Source organism: Diadema antillarum, unplaced genomic scaffold, assembly GCF_040938485.1.
Source record: "Diadema antillarum isolate AM-2024a unplaced genomic scaffold, OU_Dant_1.0 scf00000179, whole genome shotgun sequence".
Taxonomy (NCBI): Eukaryota; Metazoa; Echinodermata; class Echinoidea; order Diadematoida; family Diadematidae; genus Diadema; species Diadema antillarum.
Genome location: NW_027271068.1, coordinates 166,980 through 182,065, shown reverse-complemented (window position 1 = coordinate 182,065; position 15,086 = coordinate 166,980). Strand labels below are relative to the sequence as shown.

The 15,086-nt window shown below is 37.6% G+C and overlaps 1 pseudogene; it reads left to right on the top strand.

Moving 5' to 3' along the window:
• LOC139722987 (low-density lipoprotein receptor-related protein-like) overlaps positions 1-7,965 on the top strand; it is a 54,105-nt pseudogene extending 46,140 nt beyond the window's left edge.
• Positions 7,966-15,086: the final 7,121 nt, after the last annotated feature.

Sequence of the window (15,086 nt, the reverse complement as noted above, 5' to 3'; positions counted from 1 at the left end):
TTGGACTACATCTTTTTCCCATGAGAGAGCATCCCTGCAATAACTGTTTGCCTATGGGAGAACTTTATCAATGGTGGACTCATGTGCTCATGATTGCCCAATCAAATGCTAGCATATTTGAACTACATATAAATCCATGTGAGTATAATGAAGTGAGTGTTCACACAAACAATCAGATAAAACCATCAAATGACTGAAATTTTAATCAGAATTCAGGTAAGAGGATGGGGGTATTAACAAATTGGAAGCATTAATAGCAAGACTGTGTAGTTATGGGACAATTTTGCCATTTCTTATCTCAGTCAGAAGATATTCCTGGGGGAAAATGTAATTGTTTTTGTTTCACTTTATTTTTCTTTGCTGTTCACAGACTGCCATTGTGAAAATGGAGGTATATGCCTAAGTGACGGAAGCTGTAGGTGAGTTTAAAGAGTCTGTTGTTATCATTCATTCGTTCTCTTGTGACTTATTCTTGCCCTGATACATGTATGCATTGAATTGTAAGCAGAGACTCCAACCTAAAGTACCTTCTGATCTGGAGATTCTCCCGCCTGAAACCCCTAGCTAACGGGAGACTCAAAGTTGATGTGTGCGAAGTGCGAAATTCCCAGGGTTTTAGATGCTCTCTGGTGCTATGTAAGGCTTATTTTTTCAACATACGATAGAAATATGTAAGAAATCCTTTCCAACGGGAGACAAAGAGCCATGGCGGGAGAAATTAAATCTCAAACGGGAGAACGGGAGATTTTGCAAAAATGGGTTTTTCGGCGGGAGATCTCCCGTCGAAAACGGGAGAGTTGGAGTCTCTGTGTAAGATATCCTCTACCTTTTTGTGCTCAAACATGTGCATGTAGCCATGATTTTGATATTTGACCTAAAAATATATAAGATAGTCTGCTGGGGCATTACATTGCCTCTGTCAAAAAAAGAAAGAAAATGGTCATAAAGGAGGGATTAGGAGGATTTGGTTATCTATTTATTGATGGTTAGTTCCCAAATATTGGTGTCAAACTGTGCAGAAAGTGCCCCCGATGTGCCAAATGGCAGATTCAAATGTACACCGTACATATGTACATACATCCATCCATCCATTCATACATACATACTGTATACATACTTACATTGTACATACACTCTGTATACATATCATTAATTAGTTTACTTATTCATTCATTCATTCATTCATTCATTCATTCATTCATTTGGTTATCCATCCATCAATCCATTCATCTATCCACCCAAATCTATTCATACAATAGTACATGAGCAAAGTTGAGTCATTGATATGAAGTATATACCGCAGCAAGAAAGATGTTTCTATCCATGCTGAGATTTATGGTGTCAGTAAATGTGTATTCCTGGTAAATACAGTAACAATTGATCCACTGTTGATTCCTTGCTTTAAACAGTGGAATTTTCCCGATATTTTCTCCATCAGCTGAGTGTGTGTATATGTGTGTGTCTGTCTGTATGTATATGTGTGAGCATCACTGTTGGCCATGTTTAACTTGGTAAAAGAACTCCATTTCTGTGACCTGATAAAATAACACACTGTATTAGAAAGAGTTCCAAATGCGATTGCAAGAGGAAAACAAGAAATATAAACATGAATGATCTGCACAGACTGGAACTCCCTAATTGCCGGGCAGTTATAATTGTGACCTTTACATCACTATCTACAAACTTTTGTTTTCTTTTCAAGTGCATGTCGCCTGTGAAGACTGGACGAATCACACATTGTCATCACTTTATCACAAAGACTAATTCCATTGTTTGTTGTAAAACACCCTCTGAAGAAAAAGGACTTATTGATAGTAACCATTGTCATTGCATGTCTGTCAATTACGATTTTCTCTTTTAGATGTCCCAATGGTTTCTCGGGAGCCTCTTGTAGAGAAAGTGGAAAACGAAGTAAGTAATGATCTGTTGAAGGTTTTTTTTTTTGGGGGGGGATATCAAGGGGAGCAGCAGGGAAGGGAAGGAGAGAGAGAGAGAAGGAGATTTAAATTTTTTTTAATGTTATGGATTTAGCACCGTTTAGCACAAAAATCTAAGCACCGTGATGTACAATGTACAACATATTTATTAAGTGAGTATAGATTCTGTGAATTTCGGAATTTTTCGGGGATGATTTGTTATCCCTTCACGTTCTCCCATTTCTTCCATCCTTCCAAAGAATACATAATATGCAAACGAGTAACATTTCAGAGCTAATACTTAAAGTGAAAACAAAGTTCTGGCAATTAAGGGCTTGAGAACCCATCTGGCACCATTTCATATTTGCTTGCAATATATCGAAAGAGTCTACAAAGAAACTTACCTGGCTGACGCAGTTTGCCGGAATGATGAGTCGTTTTCGAGTATTTTGAGAAAAATAATAAAAGTCGGAAAACCGACATTTATTCCAGAAGGATCCAGACTAACTCGGTCTCGGGGAAAACTCGACCCTATTTCAGACAATTGACACGCAGTTCGCGATCGCCATATTCTACTGTATACTAGTAATACCCAATACCAAATGAGGCCTAACTGAACAGACAGGAAAGTGTGTGCTAATCCTGTACAAAACAAATGGACAGCGTGCGGTCCTCAAGCGTATACGCACATCACCTCAGTTGCTGAGATGCGCTGTCATTGAAGTTTTTGTTGTTGTTTATCAAGGGTCTTTGATTGTTTTTAGAGGTGCTTGATAGGCGCACCCTAATTTTGTATGCGCGCCAAAGAGGTTTTTTGATGCGCGCGTTGTAACAACTCGGACCATTACTGTAGCCAGAATGCGCAGTGCTATACAGGCCGCTCCCATAGTACAACACTGTACAATCCAGAGAGACAACCAAGACAACTCAGCCCGCTGTCAAAGCAAGGCTGAGTTATCCCCGAGTCCGAGTTTAGCCTGACCCTGTTCGGGTAAGTTCTGAGACTGAACCTTTTTGGTTAATATTTTGCACTTTCGTCGTTACCCATCGACTCTCCACTCATTTCCTAGGCATACGTTCACATTTGGGAGCGAAATTTGACAACTTTTGCAGGCATACCAGAACTTTGTTTGGGCTTTAAGATGTATAGGTTGTCCGAGAAGCTACATAGGTAGGAGAGCTAGCCAGCTTGACCTTACTCTATATGGGGTCGAAGTGCAGTAAAGTATGTACATGGGTTTGTGAGTGGATCCTGCTGGATTTGCATGTGCCTATTGGAACAAAACAAATGGATTCAGTGCTTCTTGGAACAGACTCATTTTTCATTGTCTGATTTCTCCATTTTCTCGCAAGATTTTCACTACTTTGAAGAGTTTAATTTATAGCAGTATTAAAAGCGAATACATTTCTGTCAAAAAAATCCAATTTGCAGAAAAGAGAATTAATTAGCATCGTATTTTGGAAAAGCTTAGAGCTCTTCATACAATGTATACTCTTTGTGTGAAATTTATCATCATTAAATCTGTCTTTTTCTGCTATATTGATACATTCCTTTTTCTTACACCGTGTAATCTTTGTGTTAGGTGTCTGTGTTAACTGTGTTGGTGTCTACACCTTGATTATCATCTCTCCTGTCCGCAGGTGCATCCAATGTCCCCATCCTGGCTGGTGTATCATCAACTCTCATCGTCATCATTCTTGTCCTCATGCTTCTATTGTTGCTCTACGCCTACAAACGACGGTAAGTGGAAGCAGCTGCCTCTTGTGGTGTAGCATAGTGTTAGTACAGTGCTTGCACCACCTTCACCCAGCACACTCCATTGTGCATGATATGGTGTATGCATCAGTGTATGGTATTAAAATGCAGTGTCAAATTATGTGTAAGGTGTTTATGTTATATTATACATGTTGTATAGCTATGTAATTCCTCTTATGGTTAACTATTTGTGACCGGCGACAACGGTTTCAGGCAAAAGTCGGGAATTTTGAAAATTCATTTTTTCACTGAATCACATTGCCCATTTCCTAAGCTTTGCATTGATATAAAACACTTGTATTCTTCGGCACCATAAGTGGGCATAGAAAGAGAAATAAAATGCACTTTTTAAGTTGTTAGCCTGGCAAAATTGCGAGAAAACAGGCTTTGAAGATTCACCTCTCTCTCAAAGACAATGTCCGAGCGGCGATGCGAGGGGAGAATCACCCATCCGTACGATGGTGCCAATCGATGTTAAGCTCCGCCTCTAGCAACCACATCGCCTTCTGATTGGCTCACTGAGAGAGTCAAATTTCCCGGGCACCTTCCTCGGAGCTCAGCGTATGGAGCCGAAAAACAATGCATTTCGCTCGGGTTTGTTTACCAGTACGTCTTTCAAGATGGCGAATACGATACTTGCACGTATGGTGTACATGTACATGTGTGTGTATGGTGCTCGCATTACGCAATGGCATCCACACGCCATGACCTTGTGCATGTAACAGGAGCGGTGGCGAATCCACACATTTACAAATTGCGTTTTCATTGTGGTTGATTTGTCTTTATCATTGGCGACCCTTTTGAAGGCAGAAAATTGCTAGTGCTGGCAAGGGTCACGCTTCCTACAAGTTTTGCTTTTACAAGACATGCATATGTTGCTTTGCTCGGTGGTGCTAATTAAATCAAAACAAACAAACAAACAAACACGACTCATTAGTTTGGTGCGATCTTAACATGTAGTATTTGAATATAATTGGTCACATGTGACCGCTCCTTTCCTCTCATCTACCTTCCATTGAGTCAGTCTGCTGTCATCATTTTTACTCCATGTACAAGTAGACAAATTAGAGAATATTTAGTTTTCTTTTCACACTATTAATGTCATGCTACATGATTTTTGTTTCACTTCTGTTGTCAAACATTGCGGTAGAATAGTTTGGATAGAAAGTCAAACGAAGAGCACGCACTACAGAGCGAGCGTATATAAACCACTATAGCGAGAACAATGGAGCATCATGTAATCGTGCACGCATGGACAAAGCATTCCCTAAACGCTGCAACTGGTGTCTCCGAAAGCCGAATTATGTAAATGTATGCGACGCACCAGCCAATCGCATGCGAGACCCTGCGCCGTAGCAACACTGGGGATATTGGCGCAGCGTTCGAAAGAAGCTCGAAACTGACGAGTGCGATCCAACATAGGGTGCTTAAAATTCCATTTTCGATAGGAAAAACTTAGTCTTATGCTATGAAATTTAGTGCAGATGTAAAAAACATATCAGAGATTCGATTTCTGCAAAAAACCTAAATCGACAAAAATAATGGTCAAAATCTTTGTACCCTGCCTAGAAGGGAATTTGCTCTTGCGACTTTTGCCTGAAACCGTTGTCGCGGGTCACATTTGGTGTGTAAAAATGTGCTTGGAATACCATAAAAGTGAGCATTTGTGTGTAGGGCCTAATTAATTTGTCACATTAGGTCTGTTGCAGTATTATGTTTTTTAAATTTCAGTAAATGGTAACATATGTTGCTATTAATTATGAATTCATGTAGAACCAAATATGTTTAGGTTATCTGAATATTTCCACTTTTGCATTGGTGTCAGCTTGTGGGTAATGTGTAAGAACCCTCTGCACCACTAAAACATATTCCAGATTTTTGCAGGGTGTGAATGAAGGAGCCATAGATGACTTTAATTGTCATTTTGTGGCTATATACATGTACAGTGTACTTGCCATTACGTTCATTTGGATGTGTTCCACTCCACACAGAGCCAAGTCAAAGAGAGAGACGGCAGGCAACGTCTCTTACAACAACGGAACCACCAATGTTGAACTGGACCGAAACAGGTTTCCTCCCACAAACCAATCCAATCCGGTGTATGAGGTAAGCTGATCCCACGTACATTCTTGAAGTCCACTTTTAATCCCTTCCTATCGATACCCCTCCCCCTGCCCTTCCTTCCCCCCTCCTGGCCCGATTTGGATATGCTCAGGAATTCCGGTAACAAATTGTATACAGCTTTGAATGCATATACATACCAGCCAAAGAATCTTGACTGGTGTTGAATGTCACCTATGAGGGTGCACTTCGAAGCACATATTTGCTGACACACAGTTCTATTCTAGCAGGCCTGCACTAGTCATTTTTCAAATGTACTTAGGTGGGCAGCAAATGAAGTTCAATTTAAAGGTTCCCTGAAATACAAATGCATGGTGATTTGTGTTAATGTGATTTATGATACCCTCAACATCATTTTTGCAATGAAATGAGTATGTAGAAACAATCCATGTATTTTTATCTAATTTTTCTTCTATTTTTCTTCAGATTACTTGGATATGCCCACAAAAAATCCTTCCAAGCCAATATTCTTGAAATGACCTCATCTGTCAATCGTTGCTTAAGTACTGAAATGTTTAACAAAAGACATTAGAATGCACCTTCCCTTCGACTCAGCATAACTTGCATGTTCTCTCGCCATGTCTTTTGTTAGTCACATTGATATCACAGAAACGTTCAAGTTATGCTGGGCATAGTTATATAGGCGTATCAGCGTAATCTGAAGGAAAAAAAAAATTAGTTAAATATGTATGAAATGTATCTAGATATTCATTTCACCGCAAAAGTGATGTTGAGGGTATAATAAATCAACACAAATCAACATGTATTTGTATTCCAGAGAACATTCAATCAGGCCAATAACCTTCTCTCCCTGCACTACCTGTTCTCCAAAGGGGTGACACTCTGTGAAAGGGAAACTCCAAAACCATGATTGGTTTTATATTGATGAAAGAAGTCGAAACAGAATAATAAAGCTTCCTTTCCAGAAAAAAAAAATGAAAAAGTTATGGAATTAGTATGCCATAAGGACTTGTAAAATAACTGTTACTCACAGTGACATGTGAATTGAGTAAAAAAGAAGATGATGCCATGCCACACAATTTTCCCATGGCTTTGTGCATTGAAAAGCAAATTGGTCATGCGAATGAGGGGCTCAATCTCAAACTTCTGCGATCACTTTTTGTGAGCTACGTAGTTCATAGTCCGTTGTGCTTCTTGCATTGTCTGTATATGTTTTATGCTTTTCTTCAGTGCCCATAATCCATTATTACCCTCCTGTAAAGGAATATCATTCTTAAAGGGGTAGGGAATAGAAAGTTGTTTGAATACTGTGGCAATTAACCAATGTGCATTGGGTACATGCAGAAGGCATCAAAACTTAGTGAATTTCAAAGAGATTTTCTTTTTTAGATCCAAACGAAGTACACCTTTTAGATATTAGAAATATAAGTTGTTCAAGACAGTGCCATTGGTGGCTATACAATGTGTTTGGCAGGTAGCCAGGTAACTGATATACTGTACCCTTGTAGGTAAGGAATGTGATGTTGCAATTATTTGTAAGGCCCCACAAAAGGTATAGTTCATAACATACCTGTACTGTCAAGGGGTACCACAGGGAAGTTATATCAGAGTTACATTTGTCCAAGAGCTCAGGTGAGGGTGAAATAGTCCCGTAGTCTTCTGGTCTTAATTTTCAGATACATTTGCCACCTTAGCAACTGCCACTTGCGGAAAGGACAAAACAATTATACATTTATGCCAACACCTGGCACTGAATTATGAGTTAAACACATACAGGTTGTCAAACTAGAAAAGATCAGAGTATAGGAGCAGAAGTGTGATGTTCTCGTCCCCCTCTCTCTTCAGAATGCTTATCCTGCCACATATGAGAATCCGGGCTTCGTGCCACCAATGGGCGCAGTCGGGGGAGGGCAGCCCAGCTACCCTGCTGAGAAGACGGGCCTTCCGGACGAGGTGGCGGGACCCCTCCCAGACAAAGAGTTCAGCGACGCGGAGAAACTCGCAATGTACACCAGCACCATGTACCCGGACGCACCACCCCCACACGCCTTCATGCCGCCGCCCCCTCACAGCCATATGCCGGAACCGCCCCCCGCCTACTCGGCCGAGGCCCAGCAGGGGCAGCGGGTGGATGACATGCACCTCGAAGTGGGTGCCCCGCCTGTCGGAGGGGATAACCGGGGACTGGTCGACAACGAAGGTCAGGAGTAGAGGCACCTAACTCCTTCTAAAGGTGTTCCTTGCTGGAATGCAAATTGCTCCTTGTTAAGTTTTAAAGCTTGAGGAGCATAACAGGCACAATGTTAAAAAAATCAACAGTTTACAATTTAGTACTTGAACTTGATATGATCCAGGTAATGTCGAATATTGATGTGAAATCTCTGTATTCTGACCCTGACGTATAATATACGTTTTAGTTCTTTCAGAATTGTATTCAAAATTGTATATCATGATATATTTATGTGACAAAAATTAATCTGTTTTTCATAGTAAGCAATTTAAGATACTTCTCGAATGCTATATCATGATATATTTTCTGTGTGGAAAAATTATGTATTTTGTAGCAATGAACATTGACCCAAGTGTGAATGTGACGGTTGAAAGTATTCATTAGAATGAAAGATGATCATGATGAAATATGACTATAGCAGTGAAACATGAAAATGATTTTAGTGGGCAACATTTTGTGTTCTCATATAAGCAGAATAGAAATATCAGCCGGAATCAGCTGTATTAGAGCAGAGAGTTTTGTTCCACTCAAGAATCAAGTTAGCATATTGTGATTATTTCTTTTTACCAGGAAATCAGCAAAGTGTTCTTGTGCTTTCCGCAGGCAGACATACATGTATGTGACTGCCTAGCTCAAAACTCACAAAAAGTAGGCCAAAATGAATTTCCACTTTCCTATATGTACCGGTAGTTTAAAAGACCTGTCAGGTATCCTTTGCTTAGTTTTAAAATGTCCTGCTCACCATAAGTCTCCGACAAAGCCTAGCACCGCAGGATTAGCACCAATTCATGCTCAATCTGCCTGAAAACTGAACGGGTGCAGGCAAAGATTAATCAATGACATCAAATTACATTACAACTGGGTGCTGTTAATCTAGTAATTTATTTCCCTTAACTGAATAACTAGAACAGGAGTAAAGAGGAATCTACAATCAGGGGAAAAAAGAGAATTCTCATACATGAGCACTTGCAAATATATCCGAGTATCAAATATGAAAACATTGACCGTGTGTGTATGCACTGACCTTTTGCATTGTTTTTAAATGTGAATTTGGGTAAGACTAGTGCCTTCTTTTTCACACGTGCGATGAACTTTAGAAGACGATATTTTTCTACCTGTATTTGTACGGATTTGTTCTGAGAAAAGGACAATTTTTAGATCTACATGACTATGTAGAGTTCTCAACAGGTTTGTGAATGTTTGAATCTTTCTTTTAAATTAATTCATATATATATACAGGGTATATCTAAGATGCTAGTTTCTGTTTGAGAAAATGATGCTAATTTAAAGAGGACACAGATTGAAGATGTCATTTTGCAGAAATAAAAATGGAAAAAAAAAGATGACACTGATAAGGCACACTTCTGCAGCACAGCTAATACATACAAGGTATGTATACTCTTCTGCACTGTAATAGGGTACTTCCCACTGCATATTTTGTTAGGGTTTTTTTTATCATATTTACCAAATACAGAAATGTTTGATTCAAATGCATTTCTGGGCACAGTGTTTGATTTTTCCTGAAGCTGTTGTTCTTATATCTTCTGATATCTTCTGTGATACTCTGTTGTAACGTGATACATAATGCACTCTGTTCTGCCGTGCCATGAGTATCTTTTTAGTCAGAATGAGCACTTCATAAGAGTCTTTCTATTATTATTATTATTATTATTATTATTATTATTATTATTTGATTTGATTTGATTTGATTTATTTATTCTCTGTATGCCATTTTTTTTTTTCAAATACATCAATTTTCTGCAATTTCATTAACAAAGTACGAAATACCGGTAGTATACTTTATACAATTTTCATCATTTTCATCAATTATGCAATACATCTGTAGTATAATTACATGAGTAACATGTTAATAATTTGCATACAGAACGATTGCCAATAATAAGCACAACGCTTGACTGTTTGGCAACCGATAACAAATAACATTATAGTGAAGAAAAACAAGATTATTATACATAATTATTATTATTATTATCATTATCATTATCATTATCATAATTATCAGTTCTATTTCACACTGCTGCAATAGAGAGAAGCACAATTTATGCAATTCTCTGAGAAGAAATTCCATTATAGTACTGACCACAATGAGATGCTGAGAAGTCCAGTAACAGCTGGTATTCTTAATTTACATGTTTCAAAGTAGATGTGCATATTGTAGTTAGTAGTAGTAACTAGATTTTATTGACTACAACTGTATATAGGATGATGTGATGATAGAGAAGAGAAATATTAAATTGGCTGGACTAATTTTACAATTTGACAATTTGAAGACATAGAATTTTTCAAGTACTATATGTATGTAATCCACTGCACTCCCGAAGTGGATATGTGTATTTCTATTTCTGGTTTGTGCAGGGAGTACATGTATCTCTTTAAGTATCTTTTTTACATTCATTCACTTCTGTCTTTCGTGAAATTGTCTTTCACTTCCGTTCTTCATGGTACTAGCAGACGTTTCACTGCAACTTTTGTAAATTCCTATCACTCCTGATCACTGTGTGTTGTTTTGTATGATGTATTTCTTGATTCATTAGAAAAAAATCAGTACTTTTGCTTGATCTGTGAAATTTGTGCAAAATATTTGGAACAAAATTTCTTTTCCTTTTCTGTCACTTGTGTTAGGTCATTCAGGTGAGCCATGATACAAAATGTGGTGAAGTGATCAGCACATCGGTTTAAAAAAAAAAAGAAAGATTGTTGAATGTATTTTTTTTCTCCTGCCTCGTACATTGTGGTGAGATTTTGAAATTGGTCTTTTCTCTCTCTCAAGATCTCCATGTAAGGTTGGAATTTGAATTTGAGGCCCCTAACAGCTACAATATACATGTAGTCCATTGCCTACTCAGCAATTCATTGACTACTACATGTACCTACCCAATACATATCGAGAGTTGAAATCCATGCAGTGCCTATTTTTAATAGACCTATTTTTTTTTTCACACATGGAATTGAAATATACATTGGTAATGGATGATGTAGATGAAATGCATTGAAATGGCAAAATTTATTGTGATGATTAGAAACTATGCTGGGATGACTAGGAGTCTTTCATGCTAACAGTCTTGTGTGTGACCCCTTCCGCGCGCCATTGAGTTGTTTGTGTAACAGAACACAATACAGTACTATCTTGATGTGTACGAGTGTCAGAATTAAGTAAGGTTGTCAGAAAATTTTGAAGAAGATGCTTTCTTTTCCAAAGCATTGCAGCTAGCAGTATGACATTTAGATGCACTATGTTGTAGTGGAGCGACACAATGTAGCGTTGTATAGGGCAGGCAAGAGTAAAGAGGGCGCCCTCTTTGTTGACTACCTGTTCATTCATTTAGCAAGAATTGCGCCATTAATTGTCAAATGCGTCTTGATCCTGTCTAATTGTCAGATGCTTTTCATGCTAACACCAAAATGTTATTTCAAAAAGAAAAATCAGTATCTACATTATAATTCTCTCTTTTTTGTAGTCCTTTTGATATATAACATATAAAGAATTACTTGGGACAGTGTAGCACGTGTATCATGATTTTTCAGATTAGATTGTTATGATTGAATAGAGCAGGACTTTATGCGATTTTGGAGGCATGACGGTATTTTACAAATGTATGTCCGCTGTGTGATGTATTTTTTTCTGTTCTCATAGATTGCACTACGTAGAATGTACATTGTACCTAGGAGGATCATGTGTAGATGTGTGCAATTCGACTGTATTGATACAAAGGAGTATGTGTTTTAAAATGGTTAGTTTGACCAGGGAAAATTTACTAGGATCAAGGTGCCAGTGATGAAATACTATTAACCAACTGCAAGCTTTAACAATGGCCTCTCATCCCCCCCCCCCCCCAGACTTGAATTGATTGTGGACGAATTTTCTATTCACTTTTGACATATTTTGATGTAGCACCGCCAGATTAATTACATTTCTTGATTTACAGTTTTGTCATCATAGATTCTGTATCTATTATGTTATGTCTTTGTTTGTTTAGGACACTGTGGGTTTTCTGTCCTAGGAATGAAACTCTATTTTCCCTCTTGTGTTTGTCTATGATGTCATTGGTAAGATACTCACCAATTTTCCTGTATCTGAATGCCGTTATTCTGTCATCACATCGCTTGATCTGAAATGCTCATAAATTTGAAGGCTGAAAAGTGTTGAGAAGGTAGACAAAATTTTGCACACAGACCTATGCTTGCAAAGTCTGTAGACAGAACAGGCTTTTAACTTTTCAAGAAGCTACAGCTGGCAAGAACACAGTCACTACATAATATGACAATCAGTGTGTAGTAGTGCTTTTAGTTTTGCGACAATTATTAGCTGAAGACCGCCTGTGTATCTTTAGTTTTACTTGTGACGTATTCATAATATGCCCTTCAGTGCACACATCAACTATGGTCTGTGTTCAGATGTGGCTGTTAAATGTGTAGCGACATGGGTGGCTCTATAGATCACCTGGTCTCTGACTGTATTGGCAAGTTTCTGTCTGTCTTCCTCCGAGTTTTATCCCTGTTAAAAGGCAAGTGTAAGGATGCTAATAATCACAAACTTTCCACTTGTTCCTTATACGGTATTCATGCAAGACCAACTCCATGATTTCAGAACTCACCCCTCATATCCCTGATATCAATGGCAGATCCAGAGGGGGATGCACTGGGTGCGCACTCCCTCTTTATTTTTGGTTAAAACAAAAGGAAAAAAAAGAAAAAAAAGGGGGTGTAAGCGCCCCCCTTTAATTTTGCATGGGCACCTCCCCTTTACAGAATTCCTGGATCCGCCCCTGGATATAGTGAGCCTTTGAAGCCCGTTTACCTTAAATGCCACTCAATAGTAACCATTGTGTATGCAAACATGGAAATATATTACAGCTTTCACAATGCTTGTTCATTTACATGTTCTCCATCTAACATCAATTCATTATAATTGAGAGCACATGCTGTCAGGAATTAGTAAACATCTAGCATAAGGATATAATACAAACTGCATTTTATTTTATTTTTCATGACATGTCGATCGCAGTTAGTGTGACAATTTGTATCACACAAAAATCTATTTCAAAAGGTGGCATAGACATTGCTAGATCTTGCAGCAGATGGTATTCTTGATTTTTGTTTCGTTGGTTCTAAGGTTCTTGATGATACAAGATAAATCATTTGGTTATGTTTGGATTTCTCTTTTTTTTTTCTTTTTCTTTTTTTTATAAACTAGCACAGAAAGAACTTGATTTTTTGTTTCCAAGTTTGAACTTTACAGTGAGAAGTAAATGTATGGCAAGAAATTGGGGGCTCAGACAAAACAAATTCTGAGATTATAAATTCAGTAATTACATGGATGAATCAATATTTGAGTTTGGTGAGAACTTCCATGGCATTTGCTGTGTATTATTCCATTAAGAAGTATCCTTAATGCAAGAAAGATACATATGAGCACTCACCAAGAAAAATAGTAAGAGATCTGTATCTTCAATAAGATTGACAAAATTAATCCTCATTCTGTTTGATTAGCACTTTGCTACAATGCAAGACTTTAGTATCCATTGATTCTCAAAACACACACACACACACTCACTACAAACTAAATCACAGTACTGAAAGACTATGACACCATATTATTTATGGCAGTTATAGTCATTTGGCAGCCCAATGGTCATAAATTGACTGGTGTAATATCCATTTGAATCCATGTAAATGAGCAAGATGTAGACCAACAAAATTGCTGAAAAATCTGCACGTTTACATATAATTTGTTTGGAATGTTATTTGATAACTTGTGTGTTACACATTTATAGCCCCCTTTTTTCTTTTCTTTTTTAAATGTAATAAGCAGCAGATTAACACCGTACCGTAATGACTTGGGTGTACAATATCTTTGCTTCAGAGATCTGTTACCATTATTCTGATTTGCTGAGGGAGTATGAAAATAAGAACTTTATGTTGTATTGATTAAGAAAATGATTACATGCATTATTATTATTTTTTTTGTCATCAATTGATTTAATTTCAAAAAAGATGCTAGTGCTCTATAAAGACAGTTCTTGTAGTACACGAGTTCTCTTCAGTTTGCACAGATGGTGTTGGTTTAATGAGTTGGTGAGTTCATCACATTATATAATTTGATTTACGATGTGCTGAATTTAACATTATGCAAAATAGTCAGAAGTTTCAGTAGATTGTTTGCTTGTCGGAGGAGCACCCGATAAAATAAAAAGAGTCTATTATGCAACATAATGATAACACTGCTGCACTGTGTACACTCATATAGCAAAGTTGTATTGTACGTAATGGAAATATATATATATATAAAGAACGAGTCTCAAATACGCCATGGATCCAACAAGAAGGTTTTTTTTACAAAATTTTCAGCCTGCCTCAGGCCTTCGTCAGTGTAGTGTATACTAGGACAATGATAGTTTTTTTGTAGCAAAAACTTATCATTGTCCTAGTGCTACTAGTAGTATACACTACACTGACGAAGGCCTGAAGCAGGCTGAAAATTTTGTAAATAAAAAACCTTCTTGGATCTATGGCGTATTTGAGACTCGTTAATCTTATAATTACAACATTCAAAGTCCAACACGTGGAAATTTCCAAGATATATATATATATATATATATATATATATATATAGAGAGAGAGAGAGAGAGAGAGAGAGAGAGAGCTTTTTGCACACGTACCTTGAGAAGAACTCTGTTAGTTGTTTGGAACTTTTTGACAAAGTCACATTCATACAATATTTATTTGTATATTAGAAATGCAAATTTCCTGTATAGTTAAACCAGTCTTACACAAAACAAGATTTCTTTATAATAGCAGCATACACCGTGTATGTCATTCCGAATACACAAAGGAAATTCGACGAGTATAGTGGAAACCTTGCCCATTGTTCATCCTTGACATTTTGACGGGATTATACGATGCTGGTTATGATATTGAATGGAGATGATAGCCGTTCTACACCAATTGTGATGATATGCGATATGTGGTCGCAATTATTCCATCAAGTCTTGGGTAAATTTTGCATCAGAAAGAATCATCTTTTCAATAAATGAACACCTGATTTCATTTCCGGTTTTAAATTGGATAGATATTAGATTGA